The sequence below is a fragment of the Gasterosteus aculeatus genome, chromosome 8, assembly GCF_964276395.1.
Source record: "Gasterosteus aculeatus chromosome 8, fGasAcu3.hap1.1, whole genome shotgun sequence".
NCBI lineage: Eukaryota > Metazoa > Chordata > Actinopteri > Perciformes > Gasterosteidae > Gasterosteus > Gasterosteus aculeatus.
Genome location: NC_135695.1, coordinates 2,258,688 through 2,279,502, shown reverse-complemented (window position 1 = coordinate 2,279,502; position 20,815 = coordinate 2,258,688). Strand labels below are relative to the sequence as shown.

General features: G+C 42.2%; 1 protein-coding gene across 11 annotated transcripts in view; it reads right to left on the bottom strand.

The window, feature by feature from the left end:
- ptprfa (protein tyrosine phosphatase receptor type Fa) overlaps window positions 1-20,815 on the bottom strand; it is a 191,116-nt gene that overhangs the window by 143,721 nt on the left and 26,580 nt on the right. For 5 of the 11 annotated variants that reach the window (XM_078107552.1, XM_078107553.1, XM_078107555.1 and 2 more), the window contains exon 1: window positions 10,226-10,519. The exons of 1 other annotated variant lie outside the window; for it this stretch is intronic. The gene's annotated coding sequence lies outside the window, so the exon portion shown is untranslated. Of the gene's footprint in view, window positions 1-10,225; window positions 10,520-20,815 lie in introns of those variants that run through there. 5 more of the 11 variants (XM_078107549.1, XM_078107554.1, XM_078107551.1 and 2 more) reach the window with 1 other exon arrangement.

The following is a 20,815-nucleotide window of genomic DNA, read 5'->3' as shown; positions in this document are numbered from 1 at the left end:
AAGTCTCGAGGCTGTCAAAAACATTTCTTTGAGAATGAAAAGTGACACGAGAGTGGAGCTGAGTACAATCCGACACTCAATTTAATTCAAGAAAAAGATATTAGGATTAACTTTCATGAAGTGAAAACACATAGTGAAAAGTTGAGTTGCAAGACAAAACTCTGACAACTTTGATTTGAAAATAGAAGTTGAGACCACAAACTCATGTTCTCAGTGTGTACTGAGTGACTAAATTAAGAGAGAAGAAGAGTCTGCTTCTCGTAGCCTTTTATAGGACCAGAGCCGTCGGCCCCTTATGGGAGACGCAAGTTTAAGGTGGTTCTCATTTGCTTTACTTTTCAGACCAAAGATGCCTGTATATCAGGCATTAGGTTTATTTAAATAAACTTTTTAAAGATTGTTCTGAGCATAGATAAACCTGAGTGTAGATGATCCCCACTCCATGCCACAAACACACTACAGGGTGTACAGAGCTGAGGAGCTCTGTACAAAACTCACATTAGATGAATTGACGCCTCATATTCGCGATAGCTTCACAGTAATTGAAGTGTTCCTCTGAAGTAACTGATCTCATTAAGCTACAGATTAAAAGTGTTTTCTTTAAAATTAGTCAGCATCAAAAGTGTGGTGACTTTATATTAGCATCTCAAAATCGTATTTATCTGAGCCATTGATACCGTAGTCAGATGCACAGAAGCAAAGGACGGATACACACAAGGAGACTTAAGTGGGAGCAGTTGCAGAATAGGTTTATTGTACACTGCTAACAAGCTCCATTCTACCAACTATAAAAGAGGATTTAATGGTTGTGTTGATGTCTACATCCCCTGGCTTTGGTGTATTGTTAAAAGTGTTCCTTTATTTTGTCTTAGATGGGCCACTTTGAGTCCAAAGTCCACAGAGATAAGGGCAGCAGTCATGCGGACAGGACGGAGGGAGGAGGTGTTGGTGTAGGTGTCAGGGGTGGGAATTAGTGAGCTGCCAACACCACTTTCTGGACTAAACAAAGCTGAACGCTAGGACCTGGCATGTGTCCTCTAAGCCTGTTACACTCGGGCCATTGAGCAGCTGATCATTAACTGCCTACGAGAAAGAGCATTTGGCATATGAATAACTGAATTCAAATGATCAAATCATTACATTGTACAATCTTCCACATCTGGTGTAACTGGACTCTGTAACATAAATGGAGGAGCAGAAATAAGGACATCTTCGCTGCAAGCCATAGGAAGTCTTCACTCACCGCACTGCGATTGGCTAGTCCAATATGGCTAAACACACATTCCTGGCTGATTATATCACGCAACATGATATGCTGCATCTCTACCTGGGGATCACCACCAACAAAGGGGATTACTTTGCAGAGATTTCAAATCCTGTGTCATAGTATCAGTACAGTCTACTAGGCAGCCTTTTTACATCCAATAAACTTTCATGTTCTTTAAATCAATTACTAAACTGAAGTTCCTAGGTTATAAAGTGGTTTGTCCATTTATAAAATCAATTTAGAGAATCCACATCTTAAAAATACAAAGCTGTATAATGTTACAAGAGCTTTACAATATCATTACATTTTTTAAGAAAACAAAAATAAACTAAACCCAAAAATGATATAATGCCCTATGTTTACAACTTGTTTGCAATAAGCAAAAAGTATTTGGTATCATTTTATTTGATATTGTGTGTGTTTGTTTGTTTGTTTGTTTTTGCCCCTTTAGTTTAAACCACCCCCCTAGCGTTGTGTATGGTGAGGTGTTGTTGTACATGGCGTAGTGTACATGGTGTAACCGGCCGACAGGGGTGGAGGTAAGGACCACTAGTGTAGTGTGCATAGTGCACCAAGTAGTACCAGTTTTTGCTAAACACCTACAAAAATGAGTGGAGTTGAGTAGCGCCATGCGGTACCATGCAGTGGAGTACAGAATGGGAAAGAAAGGATTTCCCAAAGGATGGAGATGAGACTTGTCAGTCTACCATTGGGCTGAAACACAACTAATCAGCATTAGAAAATCATTTTAAACTCAAGAGTTAAGTGCCAACAAGCCAGACAGCTTAAGAGTGCGAAGCTTCGGCGTGGCTGTTGGAACGATCTCTTTAAATGATGGTTTAACAGTGCAGCCGCTCCGAGTTAGACGGGCCTACAGTCAATACCAAACCTGTCTCCCATCGTGGCTCTCCGTCCCCCACAATGCTCTCTGCAGACGCTGATTAGTCCCCCTCATCACTCTGCGGAGACACTGTAAAGGCTATTTGTTTCTCTCTGTTATTCACTTACTGATGGCCCAGACAGCTGACAGCAAGAGAGACTGGCTGGCAGCTCGCATCCTCAGCAGGAAGACAAGAAGCAGCTTTGATAAATGAATGTTGTTGGATGAAACACTGCACTCATCAAGCACCAATCATTTCAATCTTTTCATTTGTCTGACATTCAACGCCCTAATCAATTATAGTGAAAAAATGCTCCTTATTCACAGTATTTACTATTAGGCCTGTCCCGATATGCAATATATTGACTCATCAACAATAAATGAAAATGAGTGTGATAATTGCTGGTGGTGCCATATTCATTTTACATATAAATGAACATCACCAACATTACAGTTCTCTCTGTACAGTTCTCTTTCATTGCCGAAAGCGGAGGCGGGGCTTAAGCAGCGCCTCCACACGCGCACACGCAGAGCGGAAAGGGAATTTATGAACCCACCATTATTTTTCGTGACGGCTACATACAATTAGGCCGCAGTCTTGCACTAGATTTGCATTAATTAGATCATGTCCTTTGGTCATTGACCATCTTGCTCCATGCAGTTTATTTTGACTATTTCTTACTATATTTCTATTTTAGGTTTTATCAACATTAGGTCATCGAGTCATGGTAACAAGCAAAAAGCTTGAAAAAAGGAATATGCAGATGAAATGGGTGTCACATTTAAGCATGATATTGTGACTATAAAGGTGCATCCAAGCTGGAGCAAGTCGTTCGGAATTCAGAAGAACAAACAGAGCTTTGTGGGGGTTCACTTTCCTGTGGTTGTGGTTGAGGAGATGGCTCAGTTGAATAATTGATGTCCTTCTAACAGCCGTCTCTCAGCCAATTACTGCCGGAGCAGAGGGCTGGTGTGTTGGCAACCCAGGGCCTCTGCAGTCCTAAACCTGTGTGAAACGCTGCAGATCTGCAGACCACCAGCAGCACACTGCGTGTTGAATAGACAGGGAGGGGTTCTGAGTGTCCAAAACAGTGTTCCGTCAAATGGGTTTATCGTGGATCATCACTCAGCAACATTTAGTGATGTCTTAGCAAAACCGCCGCAATCAAAGCTGTGTTAGACGTAAGCGCTTTCATAAATGTATGAATCGAAAGCAGAAACGGAGCCCATGATGGTTTGTCAACGTGTGCGAGAGGAATGATTACTGCTTCAGTGAAACAGGGGAGTTAAGGCTTTAGTTTAGGCTTTAATTACACATATTATGTTTACTGCCACGGTTTTCACATGCCTATAGGAAAATGTATTGATCCTAAGAAAATAGTACCAACCCCTCTTGTTCCTTAAGTGATACTTTGGAGTTAGATTACATTCTACAATGACTACAATGGCGTGAGAGAATTCAGCAAAGCAAAGATACCCTGAAAATTGAAACTTGCTCCAAAAGAATTCAACCTCAGAAATCTGTACAGAACAACCGCTGTCACAATTAGAATAAATCAAAGTCTCTCACTGTTTACTGAAGGTGTATTTACAACCTGTCTCTTAAGCTTGGCCTTATTGGTCTGAGGTGAGCAAACTCCACTCCAATAAAACTTTGATCTGTGGTTAAAAGCTCTAGAAACTGAAAGTGCAGTTAAGAACTTAACTTTTGTCAAACGAAAGTGTATAATTCAGAGGGAGGGTTTACCCTTAAGATAGCCGCAGTAGAACCCTTATAACGATACCGAAGACTTCTGGTAAGTCAGGTGGTGGAAAGCCAAACATTTAAAAAGGCTGTAATTACATTACACATCACATTAAAATGCTTCAAGTATCAACGAGGACAGGTAACAGAGTCGTAACCACAGAAACAAAACAAAGCCTTTCTTAGCCTTTGGGCCAACAAAGCTCAAGTTTCCTGAGAGATGTGAAGTACTTTTGGAGAAATATCTCATGCATCTCAGTGTCTGCAGAGACCATCAAGTAGCTAAAGAGAGCAAGTACTATGAGGATTTTAAAAGAACAGTAGACAGTATTACCATGGAAATAAAGAGGGAACTACTCTAAATGTTTGTGCTGCTCAGATTATGATTTGATCTCAGTTGTGTGGATTCTAATCTTTAGCAATCAAATGAATGAATAGTTGTTTGAATATGTTTTGACAGCAATACAAGAAGGGAATTGTGATCTGTTAACCTTTAACTTCTTTGCCTTTAACGCATCTTAAAATGCATCATTAAAATGCATCATTAAAACTTGAAGTGTAAAGCGTTTTCAGGGATGGAGGAAAAAGAGCATTGTATACCGGCGGCTTTAACAAAATTATAATGAATTATTAATATTGGCCGAAATGTCTCTTTACCATTCGGCTATTGGTACCAGCGGCAAAAAAAATTGATCTGGCCATTTCTAAATAATATATTTGTTTCCATTTCTTGTTTTACGAATCTTGATCTTTTCCCCCCTTAATCGCGTCCCAAAGAGTGAACATATCCAATACTGTATCCATCAGAGGTTGAATAATATTTTACAATTCAAAACTTATTTGTAAAGTCGTAAAATGTACAAACTTAACATGACAGCTGATCAATGTTTTGTAACTCAAGCCACTTGGTTAAAACCAGGGAAAGATGGATCCTTTCCATTTTCAATGTTAAAACAAAAGCTCAATCTTGACTGACCTTAACCGAACCCAATAACACGCCTGATACAAGCCCCGCCCTCTGGGGTCAAAGTCCTGTACGTGCTTATTAGAAAGAAAACACTTTTAGACAGCACACTTCCTAAAATCAAAGAAGGCCTCTGCCTCATTTCCATCTCAACAGCAATTTTACCAACAACAGAAATGTCATTATTTCTTGATTGAGCTGACAAGCTGCCGTGCTGAGGATACGATCGGCTGGTGTTATTGTAAGAAAGGGTAAAAAATAAATGTTCTTCTGGCAGAAAAGCTGATGATCAGATTTGGTGGTCGGCCTTGTAATTACAGCTCTCCATTTGCTATAATTATGTTGTAATTAGACAACAATACGGTGCATTATAGGAAATTAAAAATCAGTGAATCCATCGTTACTGCATACGTGTTCTTTTTTAACATCTCCATTTATCGTCAATTTCAAAAATCTTCCTGACATTTTGAGCCTTCTCCCCACACGTCACCACTTTGTGTTTCAGTGCAGACCACAGGTCACGGACACAGCGGAGCTTTTTAAGGTGCCACTTCCTGCTAGGACAGCTGCTCAGCGACCGTCTTCGTAAACACTTAAATGTGAACGCCGCTCATCCGTCACGCTACATCCCCACACGCTTCCACTACAGGAGGCCGTGGCAGCAGACGGATCAATGGGACCTGATGGATGATCGCGTGGCTGAGTGACGGCTACAAACCTGTTACCATTAAGGCCTGTAGTCTGACTGAGGTGCACATAGCTCTGATTTTATGAATCACCAGTTTGCCTTGAGTACTACAGTCTGTACTACATCCTCTATTGTAGGATGATGCAGTACAGACTGACAACTTTTGTAAAGTGTGTCATATTTTTTGGAAGCACTTCTTTTGTAAATGGTTGTGTGTAACAACCCGTCTGCAGGGTCAGTTCTTCTATATAGATGCACTCAAACTTAAACAAAATTAAAACTAACAATGATTCCGGTCATGACCATGACATAGACTGTGTAATAAGTGGACGTAGATGTTATGTTACTGGATTACTGTTTTGAACCCACTTTGGATTTTAGGTCACCAATAAATAGAAGCGCCCACGTTTGAAATGCAGAAGAGTGACGTGGAGGCAACGTATAGGGCTCTGATTACAACCTGTCAATCAATCAATCAGTCCAAAGTCGCCCTGCCCAAAGGCATCCCCTGATCTGTTTGACTATAAAGCACTTAAATGGATCCTAGTTTACTAAATAAACACCCCGCTGTATTGAAGAAGACTTGCAGATCGAGACCATAAACTCTTGTTTACAATGTTTGATGAGGGAAAAAATAGTGTAGTGTAAATAGAAGTGTAATTTTCTCATAGAATTCTATACAACCAGAGGAGCGGCCGCCTGGTGGTCAGTAGAGAGAATGCAAGTTGAAGCCACAGCATTGCTTCACTTTTCAGAACCAGGATTAGCTGTCCAGTTGTGAGCCAGGATTCTCACATACTGACATACCGGACAGAGAATCAGGGAGTCTTTCCAAAGGAAGTTTTCAAAGAGGCACTTCACTGACCACCTGGTTATTTAAGATTTCAATATAAAACGTTTGTGTTTGTGCTTGGAAAAACAATGAAACTTCACTAACCTTATCCTCATTACCTGAAAGATAGTTCCATGTTATGGGATACAGAAATCCAGGTCTACAGAACAAAATTGAATGCCTGCCAGCACAAATGTCTGTCCGTACCCAGCAGGATCACTCAGTCACTTTTCATCTCCCTCCACATCAGCCGTCAGCATGCTAATGTATCTGTAGACAGACAGGTAGGCCGAGAGGGGGGTCCTTCAGATCTGTCTGATGATTAATATCCCCCTTCATGTATGAATGATGGCACATATTTAAAGAATCTCAGTCCTCCCTACTCTTCGTTGTATTGTGCCATCTAGCCTGGATCAGTAAAATGAAGGCAATGAGTGGTCTTAGACCATAAATCCTGTCAGTTGGGCGTAGCCCCCCACCGTGAGGCTGCTCTGGAGATCTCACCGCTTCATCATTCATATTCCCGGCGCTCGGTTACATTAGCATTTCTCACAACGATATTTCCAACCTTCCTGCCAGACAGTAATGATTTTTAAACAATGACTAAATATGTTCTAAATATAATTTTTTTCCATGACGAGAGGCCACTACACTACAACTATGACGTTACAAAAATGCATAATTGTTGACCAAAATGGAAGAGCAAATAAAAAATTAGTAGAAAATAGGCTAAAGGTTACCAAATTCTCTCTTAACTTTTGTCGACAATAAAAGAATATACCAAATATTAAAACATGTTTTGTTGTTTTGTTTGAGTGCAGCAGTTGAGTTCATTGATGACGAATCTGAGCAACTTAAGCTAAATGTAAGAACAAAAACAACAAAGGGTTTGGGAGAAGAAACCGGGTAACCCATAAGCTTCAATAAGTTCATTATGATCTGAGGACTAGGGTCGCAAAATCACGGAAATATTCAAAGTTGGAAACTTTCCATGGGAATATATGGGAATTACCGGGAATAAACTGGACATTTGGGGTTCATTTAACTGTATTTACCTGGTTATCTATGGAAAACAACATTTTGTTTTGTCATAAGAAGACATGCATGCAAATATTTCTAATACACATTAAATGTTTTTGTATTTGCAAAAAGAGAAAAATACCAAAATGTCCAAAATTCTGAAGCTTTACCTTCGATGGGAGGAAATTTACCAAGTTCCACCAGCGGAAAAAGCTGGGGATGGTTTATTGAAAAGGAAATATACCTCAAAATCATATTAAGGGGTGACCTGATTAAGTTCATTGCAAGGTTTTAATGACATTTGACTTTCATGGAACATCACACGGGTGATGCAGTGCTTTGACAGAGGACGTAGTTAATTAGGAATCAGATAGGCTTCATAACAGTCCATGTTAGGATTTTCTTTCCTTTCCTAGCTTCCCTTGACGAGCAGCATACTTGGGGAAGACGCTGCAGGGAGCCTGGAGCTGGCCTCTGAAAGCTGCTTGACAGCAAAATAAGTTTCCCTTAGGCTGATATAATACAAGGAACATTTACATAACTTTACTAAGTAACAGTGTCACGCGTCTGCTATTATCTATAGCAGGTGAGTACACAGTAAAAATACAGGGATATCGCAGAGAAAAAAGGTCTCACAGTGAAACTCCCTTGCGTACATGAATGGATTACTGAATGGGCCTAATGGACACAGTCCCAGGGGCACAGAGGGTCTCAAAGAGACACATATCAACCAGATGAAATCAACTGTAAAAAGGGACAAAAATCAACTAATACAAATTACACTAAAGGGACAACAAGCAGAAAATTCACATAAGAAATATGACTACAAAACAACAAAAAAGTGCAAAGGCCGACAGAAAATTAGCTCAAACTCATATGACAGAGAGACATGAATAAACATCCCAGCAGGGCCGGAGCAGCGTGTGCTACGTCTTGCCTCATATGAGAGCTGCTGGGCTGTTGTCTCATAATGGGCAAATACCTATGTACTCTTTAGCAGTGGTCTTGTGTCCCAGTGGAAACGCGACAGCTCCCTGATCTCCTTGTGAAGCATTCATCAGAAACACATCGACACACAGAGCCTCAATGCTAATCAGGTAATACATGCGACCTCACACAACATCCTGGCAAACAAGCTCAAATCTGGAGCGCTAACCACACAAAGGTGGGATTAGCTCCATTAGTGCAGGAATCTCGGAGGCAATTAACCTGCCGTGAGCAAAGCCCTCTCTCAGATCCCATTATGTGGCGCAGAGCAGGAGGAGGTAGGTGTACTTTTGGAAAGCTCTCCGTGCTTCTCACTGGGAGCTGGTACATTTGTATTTCATAGATGCATGGCCTCCTCCCGTTGTGCATCCGCTTTGGTCTTGATTAACGGTTTGTCGTTCAGTCCAAACACATCTTAAACCTGACCTTTTCAAGTTTTCTAGAAGGCACAGAAAGTCAACCCCCATATTTGAGAGAGATGTAGTAACACTTGGGATGGTGGCTTCTTTAACCTAAGCCCAAGCCTAAATTGGATCAGAGACATGAGCCACATACATGATTGAATCCAGCCCCCAATGTACTTGATAAATCAATTTCAACAGAACAGTATCAATAGATCACTGAAGTTGTTCAGCATGCAGAAGACAGGCTGAAACTTCTCCAATGGGATGCTTTGAATTGGGATTTATATCACAGAAAACTGATGGATGGATACAACAGACACATTTTATGATTAACATTTTACACACATTTTACACTATTGTCAATTTTATGATTAAACGATAGAAAGCTCTTCTTCACTCAGTAAAGTTAGTTAGTGGTAGGAACATGCAAAACCCAGAAAAACATTAGAATGACTATTACCACAAGGCTTTGTTCACAACAGAATGTGTAGCAGCTGAACGGCTGCATCCAGGCTGGGCAAACATGTGTTGGGAGGTTAAAAGCATCCAACAAGGAAGGCTAGCAGAAACTGGTTGTGCTGATGGGTAAACCAGCGCATCACATGTCTATGAAGACCTCACACAGGGTTTCTACAATGAGGCTGAAGCCCTCACACTCAGGTCTTCTACAAAGAGGCTGAAGCCCTCACACTTAGGTCTTCTACAAAGAGGCTGAAGCCCTCACACTCAGCTCTTCTACAATGAGGCTGAAGCCCTCACACTCAGGTCTTCTACAATGAGGCTGAAGCCCTCACACTCAGCTCTTCTACAATGAGGCTGAAGCCCTCACACTCAGCTCTTCTACAATGAGGCTGAAGCCCTCACACTCAGGTCTTCTACAAAGAGGCTGAAGCCCTCACACTCAGGTCTTCTACAATGAGGCTGAAGCCCTCACACTCAGGTCTTCTACAAAGAGGCTGAAGCCCTCACACTCAGGTCTTCTACAAAGAGGCTGAAGCCCTCACACTCAGGTCTTCTACAAAGAGGCTGAAGCCCTCACACTCAGGTCTTCTACAATGAGGCTGAAGCCCTCACACTCAGCTCTTCTACAATGAGGCTGAAGCCCTCACACTCAGCTCTTCTACAATGAGGCTGAAGCCCTCACACTCAGCTCTTCTACAATGAGGCTGAAGCCCTCACACTCAGCTCTTCTACAATGAGGCTGAAGCCCTCACACTCAGGTCTGCAGGGCGCAAAGTGTGCGTCAGAGCACCGGGGCACCATGGGGAGCTGTGGCTGTTCACAGCAGTCCATGGACCCTTTTTGATGGCGGACAATCACAGGAGCTTCTAGAGCCTCTCTCACAGTGTCAACGGAACAGAGAAAGTCTCCGGGGCAAGCGAGCACGTGGCCATGTTCGGGGGGAAAGCTCCGCGAGCGGCTGGAAGGCGCGTGCATACCTGAGCTCGGCTCAATGGAGAAGCACGAGAATCCTGAGGAGAGCAAAGTGCTGGCAGACTTCTCCTTAAAACAATCCCCCTCCCAGCCGATGGGAGCTGTAAGGGGGATGGTGGAGGAGCGGGGGTGGAGGGGGTCAATCAGTCACAGGTACAGAGGCTCCGGAACTCCGTGGTGGATCCGAGTGTGTTTAAGTTCCCTGCGGCTGTCAGCGACGCGGTCCGAGCGGCGGGTCTCTCCGGAGAGTGAGGAGCTGTGAACATCGTGCAGCGGCTCTGAGTGAGTGTGTGAGTGTGGGGGGGTGGGGTGTGGGGGGGGGGGGGGGGGGTTGTCTACGTGCATGATGTCACAGGTGTCGGGTTTCCGCTGGAGGCTGAAAGGGCGGGGAGGCAGGTGAGACAGACTCCTCCCTCGTGTTTTACCTGGCCTCGGCGGGCACAGGACGGGATGGTGTGTGTGTGTGTGTGGGGGGGGGGGGGGGGGGGACTTAGGTCAAGCGGGGCTTTTACAGCTATTTTCACTAAAAAGCAGGTGTGCTTCATAGCGGTGTAATGCAGAAGAGAGTCACCTTTTGACAGAGTCACCTTTCAGAGCTCCTATTGTCTTAATTCTACACATACATAAGAAATGTCAGGTTTTTTTTACTTCTCTTTAGCCTTCTCCTTCAAAACTGGACCAATTTCACAACAACACAACATGGGACCGTCCTGGACCATGTTACAGTCCTTTAGGTTTATCTTATGGCCGCCAGTTTGAACTTTTACAAACTGCTTATCTGATAGATAATGCTTTTTAATTGACAGCTCCAAACACTACATTACCCATAAGCCTCCGTTACCAGTTTTAATCATTTATTAAAGAAAACAATGTTTGCAACCTAAAACATGCACAGCTGATGATGGGGATTAAATTAAAAATAACAAAAAAGGAATTATATCACCTTTAACTAGCGTGAACTCCCACAATATTTCCTTTTTTTAGGTTTAGTCAGTAATAACTGACTGGGTCACAAACTTTGCTCTACAGATGGAGCAGCACGTGAGCTGCCAAATCCAGGACAAGAAGCAAGAAGGAAAAAGAAAAATACAGTGAGTTTGGAGTCATGTGGGTTTTCTCAGAGCTCATAAGCAAACAAAAGCTGCACAGTATGGGCAAATATTTTCCTGTCAATTAAATGTCCGGAGCTTGCAAAATTAATGAGCTATAATTACTTCCATTCACTTGGAATGTAAGAGGCTGAGATCGAGGTGGGAACACAACTACAACTATTTCATACCTTATGAGTTAACCAGAAACTTAAGATGAAATCTTAAGTAAGCACAGGGAAAAAGAAAAAAGGACATGTAAAACCCAACTTGCTTTGGACAAAAGCTCTGCCGATTAGCAGACTAAAACATGTGAAATGTGTGTGAATCACCACCACTGACCATTCATATGCGTGTGTTCCATCCTTATCAAGTCATTTACTATTAGCTATTATTAGTTATTGATTGTCAAGTCATTCTTATTAATAATCAGCATAGAGATGAGAGATGACTTTTACTTTGTCAATAACCATTTGGGATTAGATTATTAATGTGAATTATGTGATGAGTGCTGCTTAATATTAGTTATTATTTACCAAATTCTGCTTTATTAAGTGTTTACTATTGTGTTTGTTATCACATTATTATTGTTATTGACTCTTTAATTCTAGGTTGTTACAATCCATGGGGGTTTCAGTAAAATAAATACATCATTTCAAATTGTCATTGTATGCCATCAATCAAAAGTTTATTTCAGTTGACACTGAACACTTTTTAATCAGAAAGTATTTTCAGTTGGTTTATTTTATTTACCACTGGGCAGTGAAATGGAGTTATCAAAACTCATTTTCATACTTTTGAAATGCTTTCAGTTAACAGATTAGAGATCAGAGAGCCGCACACTGTCAGGCCGACCCTGTCAGGACCAATAACTGAAGAAAATGGAGAATAACACAATGAAACAGAAGCCCTCCGGGCACTGCGTTGACTCCGGCGCCGGAGGAAAACATTCACACATGGCAGTTAGGTTTTGTTGCCAATGTGAATTTGTTGTCCATGAGCCGTGAACCTTTGAAGGAAATGGGGTTATTCAAACGGTTCTTGTCATGCTGTTTAGTTGTAGTTGTTGGATTGTCTTGATTGGGACAATTCACATTCAGTCATTTAATCACTCCGAAAAATAAAGGAAGACTTTAACATGTCTCAACATGACTATTAGTATCGTAATAACTCACCACGTGGTTCCTTGATGTCATGAATGAATGAATTATTTTTGGTGGTGAACAGAGAATATAGAAATAGAAAAGTCCTGATGAATTGAATTAAATGGAAGCAACAGCAAAACTATAGGAAAACATCCTCCTGTCCTCTCCTGCACGAACACTGCAGCACAAGCATGATGCGGTATGAAGGAAGTCTTTGGAATAATACAGCGTATACTGAAAACAACACCAGATAAACTCTCTGTCAATTTCCTGAGTTGAGTTGGCGAATTATTGATGTCTCTATCGACTCAAGGTCACAGGGGGTGAGTAATTGATACACAGGTAATCCTTGAAACATCTCTCCGACTTTCTGTTCAGAACACCGTTTAAAGGCTCTAAAAGGTTTTTGACAATCAAATGCTTTCAGTGTATCAATCCAACCAACTTCCATGCTTTTCTGTCTCCATCAATGTTTTAATTCTTGTAATTCTTGTCAAGCGCCTTTGGTTTTTGTACAGGATTGTTCTCTACTACTACTACAACATAAAGTCAGGAAACAACTTACGAGTTCCTCCTCAATTCAGCTACTAGATGAAATGAACATTAGACAAATGATGACAAGAGACTCCCCATAATAGTAGCAGTGGAATCGATTTGGTCCAGAAAAACTTGGTTAAAGGGAACAATGGCACAAGGCCCTGTAGCCACTACCCGGAAAGCTGATTGACAGGCATCAGACTGTTTTCTGGCTCCATTAAGTGACAAAGATGGTGGCCAGCTGTGTACTTAAGGGGTTGTTTCCACCATAGTGTTTTATATCAGCTGGATCGCCGAGCTAATAGTGTTTAAAAAGCGTTTTGGAAATGCCAAGAGCTTCGGTTGTATGCGGTTGCTATGATACGGATAGAAACTGTTGGCCCAAGATGGAGCACTTGCTCTGGATGGAGTCGGTAAGGAGATTAATGAGACGTAACATCTCAGCGAGCACCAATTGTCACGTAAAGACATTCAGGTCGCCTTTATTATCCCACAGCGACTCACCAATAAATATGACAAACTCAACTCCAGACACGAAAGAAAATAGGTGTTTTCAGAGGCTCAGTACCTCTTTCCTATACTGTTTATTGCATAGCATGAATATGCATGCAAATAATAAAATTCTACTCACTTTAGTAATCAATCATTGACAAAAAATGCAGCCCTGAAAAGATAAAAAATTCAAACCAAATCCCTCTCTGTCCCTGCTCTCTTCAGGAAAGACTTGTTCTGTTAAAAAGGCAGAGTAAATGTTCCAAAAATAAGCTTGTTCAAAAATCTGCAAATAAGCTTGAACCTTACATTTAAAAAACGTTTTTTTTCTCCTGAGCGGTACCCAATTTGACACAAAATAACCAGCATTAAATCCTTCCACCACAAAGGACACCTCTCTTTACCTCTGCTGTGGCTGCTCTGTCAGGGGCTATCCATTTCAACATCACAGGGCACATTTTTTCAAAAAGCCTGCCGGCTCATGTTCCTCATAAAGATTTATCATTTCAGCAAAATGAACCTCCTGCAATTTTCACGGAGGTCAAAAGACACATCAAACGAGCCGTGGTTCCCCCTGGAAGTGAGCGCCCACCTGGTAGAGGAAGCTGGCTGCTATCCTTTCCCTTCATTCAGTTACAAAGGGCCGCCTGGCGTCTGTGATTAGAGATGTGAGCTCGCTGTTAATGATCCTCTGAACTCATAGTTACTGAGGCAACATGCGTCCGGCCAAAACACAAGGATCCTGGGAGTGAATTGATCCCCTAACTTGAAAAAATGTAGTCTTGAGTCAGCCTGTGTTCATCCGGGTGGCAATGCATCACTTTCCTCCACAAAGACAGAGCTCTAACACCCCCTTTAGGGCCGCACCGCTCACAGGAGGCATCGAACTGACATTTACAGTGTGTTAAAGCAGCATACTGCTCATGTCAGTAGCTCTCTTCTTAAACCGTTCATGTCAAACCGCTTCAGATGGTCAATACGCATTTTGCAAGGAATATGTCATTAGTTGACAGCTACAGTGATGTATACAATCAAGTATGTGTTGTAATGCTGTTTTGTGTAGTTGTTTTAAGGTACATTTTTAACATGGGACTGTCCGGACCATGTTTCAGTCCTATAAGTTTATTTTATGGCCACCAGTTTGAACTTGAGGATGGGGATTAAATGAAAAATAACTAAAAAGAAATTGCTACCAAAAGGCTGCGCCCTACAAAACCAGTTAAGTCATAAATAATCATGCAACCAGAATAACACAACAGCAAGGAACAGCATTTTACTAAAAAGTCTTCAGCTCCAAAATCATTTGTTGTTCTGCAATTGTACTATAAAAGTGCTGCAATTGTTCAAATTGCAGTACTTTTGACTCTAAGTACTTTGCTAGCTCATTAACTCCATTAAAACTGGTTAAGCATGATAGCCATAAGTGATTTTCTATAAACGCATGTGTGTGCACATTTTACGGACTAATAATACTGATAACAATTACAAACGGTTACTTCTTACTGAGCTTGCCAATGCGTCGAATATAATTGGTCCTAAGGATGCACGAAGACAATGGCTAAAGCTCTCTAATGAACAAGTTACTAGTTCATCAGTTCTTCCCTCGTGCCACTCTGAGACTGGAAAAATGAGTTCCAAGGTTATGAAAGATCTTTATATAAGAGATCACTGACCACTTCAACTTTCTAATGCTTTCTATTTTTAGGCTTCGCTCATCGTGACATAGCAGTGACTAATACACCATTTTGTTTGAATACACAAAGCACACAGGCATTGTTTGGATACAGTTTACATCCACTATACCTATTATGAATAAGACATAAGGTATTTTAGGCCTCTGTAATAAATATCAACTCACCAATGCGTTGCATTTCTGTAACAAATCAATTTCAAACTGAAAATGCTGATGCAGAGTACCTGCAGGTTTCCATCGAGCTCTCCACAGCCTCTGGGAATAAAAGTCAATTGCAATTTGGTAAAGTGTCTGATTCAAGCTTTTTTATTTCACTAAAGTCCATGCAAGTTAGAGTCAATCTACAGACGTGCTGAGGTTGTGTGTACTTGTCCTGTTAGCAACTAGTGACACACAAACCCCTGGAGCACATTGTCTCCGTGTCTGTCAGACCTCGGTCCTAATCATTGTTCTCTAGAATGCATGGGGTGGGGGTTTAGGTGACCCTTTAAGGACTCTCTCAGCACGTTGAGCGCTGCTGATCGGCTCGGGTGGGTGCCGGTAACAAATAATGTTGAACAGCACAATCACTGATTGCACACTTCATACAATCAACCTAAAAAATAAATCTTATGTTGACAGAAACGTTCAAATCCGTAAATTTGTTGCATGAAACTAAATTAATTTATTAAGAATCTACTCAGTGAAGTAGGGATAGCCAATTCTTCACTTGTTTCTGAAGAATAAAAAGGTTTTGATTGCTGAAAGAGTTCCAAGAGAGGCTTTCTGCTCTGCTAGGAATATGTGCCAGGTACTTGCTGGCGCTCACAACTTCTTCGTAGGTATTGCTACAACAACCTGTACTTTGCTTATCGGGAAAAACATTCCACATATGTCCAAAGAAGATAGACAACTCCTCATGTAAATCCACTACCATTTTTATATCTGAGTTAATGTGAAAGTGCAACAAATGCCAATTCTGTGAGCTTATCTGGAGAAACATCAACTAAAAGGTTTCCACAGAAAGCAGGGGTCTCCTCTGCGGCAGGGGGGTCGCTGTGCAGAGAGGCCACACCGACCGCGATCAGTGTGGCTATGAGATTATTGAAGTCCCAGACACAGAGTTATTATCCTCCATAGAATGCATTAACATTTTCTTTTTCTAATTATAAATACAGCTTCTGTTCATCAGCAGATAATTAAAGGACTGTCTAAAGGTTTCCTGGTGGCTCTGTGACAGACGCACACAATGCTCTGTGTCGCCGCCCCATGCATGCTGGGAGGCTTGACAATCAGTCCAGTCACGCCCACTCAGCACGGAGGGGGTTGGTTCGACAGGAGAGTGTTTACATCAAGTCAGCTGTTAACGCGCCATCAGTGTAGGCGGGCTTTATACCAGGGAAACCAATGCTGAAGGGCCTAAAACTAGAATTCCACTCCCCTGGTCCTATAGAAGTCTATGAGAAAATGACTCGACTTCTCCCTTGATTTATTCCCTCAGGACACAAGGACTCATGTAAACATGAGTTCATGGTCTCAATCTCTGATTTCAAGTCTTCAGTACAGCATAATGTTCATTTAGTAGATTATGAGTCAAATAGACCATAAGGGAGGGTATGCTAGGGCATCATCTTAAAAATGGCTGTTTTTGAATTACAATTATCATATTTAGTAGATTCTACTAGCTTATTTGTCCAAAATGATTTTAGACGATTGGAGTTTGAGCATCTCTGTGCCTTGTATCAGCTGAGAGTATTCATATCAAGAAAATCAACATGTCAGCATATGTCAGGGATAATACAACAATACAGAATGGGAAGGCCATGAGCCTGAAGAAGTCTCGATAGGCAGTGAGGAAGCTGAAGCCTGGTGATGTGCTCCACCACTAATGCTCTCAATCTAAGCCAATAAGCCGCCACGCCATGATTCCAATCACACAGTCAAAAGCACTCCTATTAATGCCACGAATCTGAATGTGTTCATCAGCGGCAATCAGAGGCCTGCTTCCAAGCAGCGTGCCTCATGATTGCTGCTGATGGTGTTTTATAGCGCTTCATAACGCCCACATGGTTGGTGTGTGCGCCGTCCCTGGGTGGAGGGGGTCCACAAGAAGACGCTGATAACAATCCACATGTTTGAGCAAGAGATGATGCTGCAGTTACGAGCTGCATATCTGCACACATCCTCACCACTACCTTGAGAGAGGTTTTGTTTATTTAGCAACAAAATGAGATCTAATGATGCATGATGAAGCAGATGCAGCAGTAGAGCGTATCCCAAAGGGTGCTTCTGAGCTGAGGCTGATTGATGACTCACCGCGCTGTGATCGGCTGAGCACTGCTTTCATAACTGCAACCAACGTAAAAAACAAATCCTTATGTTGGGATTGCATGTTCGCTCCTAAATATAGTTGGATCTACACAATGACTCCGTATAGCACGTTTCCTGCAGTGGACGAGGATGGATGGCTGCTCCACAAACATTTCTGCCGATGATGATTGATAACCATTGCCGCTATAACATAAGGTTCTGCAGCAATGCACATGTTTAGAAAGTCCATGATGCACTGGAAAAACCAAAACGTAGCTGGGTTCATAATATTCACACAAGAAAAAAGTCAAGTCAAGTCAAGTCATTTTATTTTGTATAGCCCATAATCGCAAATTACAAATTTGCCTCAGAGGGCTTTACAGTCTGTAAAAGGTCCCATATACAGTGCATCCGGAAAGTATTCACAGCGCTTCACTTTTTCCACATTTTGTTATGTTATTCCAAAATGGATTAAATTCATTATTTTCCTCAACATTCTACACACAACAACCCATAATGACAAAACTGCAAATCTGTTAAAAATAAAGAACGAAAACATCACATGTACATAAGTATTCACAACCTTTGCTCAATACTTTGAGCACCTTTGGCAGCAATTACAGCCTTAAGTCTTCTTGGGTATGATTCCAGCGTGGCACAAATATTTCTGGGCAGTTTCTCCCATTCTTCTTTGCAGAACCTCTCAAGTTCCATCAGGTTGGATGGGGAGAGTCGGTGCACAGCCATTTTCAGATCTCTCCAGAGATGTTCAATCGGGTTCAAGTCAGGGCTCTGGCTGGGCCACTCAAGGACATTCACAGAGTTGTGCCGAAGCCACTCCTTTGTTATCTTGGCTGTGTGCTTCGGGTCGTTGTCCTGTTGGAAGATGAACCGTCGCCCCAGTCTGAGGTCCAGAGCGCTTTGGAGCATGTTTTCATCCAGGAGGTCTCTGTACATTGCTGCATTCATCTTTCCCTCAATCCTGACTAGTCTCCCAGTTCCTCCCGCTGAAAAACATCCCCACAGCATGATGCTGCCACCACCATGCTTCACTGTAGGGATGGTATTGGCCAGGTGATGACCAGTGCCTGGTTTCCTCCAGACATGTCACTTGGCATTCAGGCCAAAGAGCTCAATCTTTGTTTCATCAGACCAGAGAATTTTGTTTCTCATGGTCTGAGAGTCCTTCAGGTGCTTTTTTTGCAAACTCCAGGCGGGCTGTCATGTGCTTTTTACTGAGGAGTGGCTTCCGTCTGGCCACTCTTAACAAAAACAGGCCTGATTTGTGAAGTGCTGCAGAGATGGTTGTCCTTCTGGAAGGTTCTCCTCTCTTCATAGAACAACGCTGGACTCTGTCAAGAGTGACCATCGGGTTCCTGGTCACCTCCCTGACTAAGGCCCTTCTCCCCCGATCGCTCAGTCTGGCTGGGCGGCCAACTCTAGGAAGAGTCTTGGTGGTTCCAAACTCCATTTCCGGATGATGGAGGCCAATGTGCTCATTAGGACTTTCAATGCTGCAGAAATCTTTCCGTACCCTTCGCCAGATCCGTCCCTTGATACAATTCTGTCTCGGAGGTCTACAGATAATTCCTTGGAGTTCATGGCTTGGTTTATGCTCTGATATGCGCTGTGAATACTTTCCGGGTCCACTGTAGGTTGGATGTGCATGGACAGGTAAAAGGCTGCCTTACAAAACCGCTGCAGAGGAGCCCGGGTCACTGGCCCTGTGACACGTGCAAGAATTGCGAGAATTTGTATCTTTGCCTGGATTTTGTGCGTAATTGTGCTGCGCTGCAAAGTTTGCTAGGTGTTTGGTGTGAACACACGGTGTTGTGCAGCGACATTGTCTTATGTGAGAACTCACCTACCCATGGTCGTCTATGTTAGCCCAAACACAAGCACCGGCTTGAGTTGACAGCTTTCCAGAAGCGCATACATTTTTATCCCTTTTATTCTTTGTACTAGAAAATCTCAGCTACTGTATCTTGGCTGCAGGTGAGTTAATGGTTTCGCCCTACATGAAGGGGCCTGTTGCGCTTTAAGAGTATTAAGTCACAGATTGAGCTCAGTGATGCTAAAATTCTCTTTGTAAAGAGACTCAGTTGAGTCTGAGAGAGAGATGCTCACCATCGGGCAAAGTCCTTGACTTGAGAGTTGGGTCTCTCCCACATACAAGCCTTCGGATTCAAGGGTCAATAAAAATACCATTTAAAAACTCTTATATCAGCCACTGACCTTAAATGGCCAAATAACAATAAAGCATTGTTTTGCAGAAGGACAGGAAAAGGGGGTGCTTAGTATCTTGATTGATATTATCAGGGTTGAGGGTGGAAGGCAGGACTCAATAGGCATAGGCAAAAAACTACAGAGATCCAGGACGAAAGACAATAACAAGCGTGGCAAAAGACAATGACGCGACAAGTGACACAGGAGACACACGGCTTAAATACACAAGGGAGGTGCAGGTGATTGGACACAGGTGGAAACTATTAGACAATCACAGGGGACAACGGGACAAGGCAGGAAGTGAAGTTACCCGGGGACACAAGTGGCAGAAAACTACAAAATATAACATGAAGTGAACCACACCGTGACAGATATCATCTACACACAAGCAGTTGTCTCCCGTTGTCACAGGGCGATAGACCTAAACAAATTGATCAATGGCGAGTGCACAGAGCGAGAAACACTCGTAAAAACTGAAGCAACTGTCAGCCAGTGGAGTTTCAGAGGAAGATCAGATTGGAGATGACATGTTTGATCTCTGTTTCAAGACAACATATTAGGTTTTGAAGGCGGAGTGGACAAATGTTTGGTTTCCACTTCCACACTGTTGGAACAGGACATGTCTGTATCAGACTTTGATCATGGGCATGCATTGAATAAATCCCAATAAGCCAGCAGGCCTGCTTATTTGGTTTAAGAACACCTCGGACTCGTTACAGGCTAGGCCATGTCAGTGGCCATGCTGTACTTAAAAAATGTGCAACATTGAGAATGCATTTAAATGTAATGTAAACATAGAAGTTGGGATGTTTTTTGCTTTTATTGATGGAAAAAAAGAATTATAACAGGGGAGGACAACAGAAGAGTGGAAGAAAAAATAATACTTGGGTGGTCATTCCTAATCATGACTGTCGAGCTGAGATGTAAATGATAGAGAATCATTACCGTATCACCACATTGTCCACCGTCACCTCCCACATACAGTATTATCTCTGATCAGCCCAGTGATGGGTTGAGTCCTCATGTAACAGTATAAAAAGCTCCCTTTTTATATTTTATTTCTATTAATTATTCTACGCGCCATGTGTATTTCAACACATGAGGACTAAAAACAAGAAGGTTAAG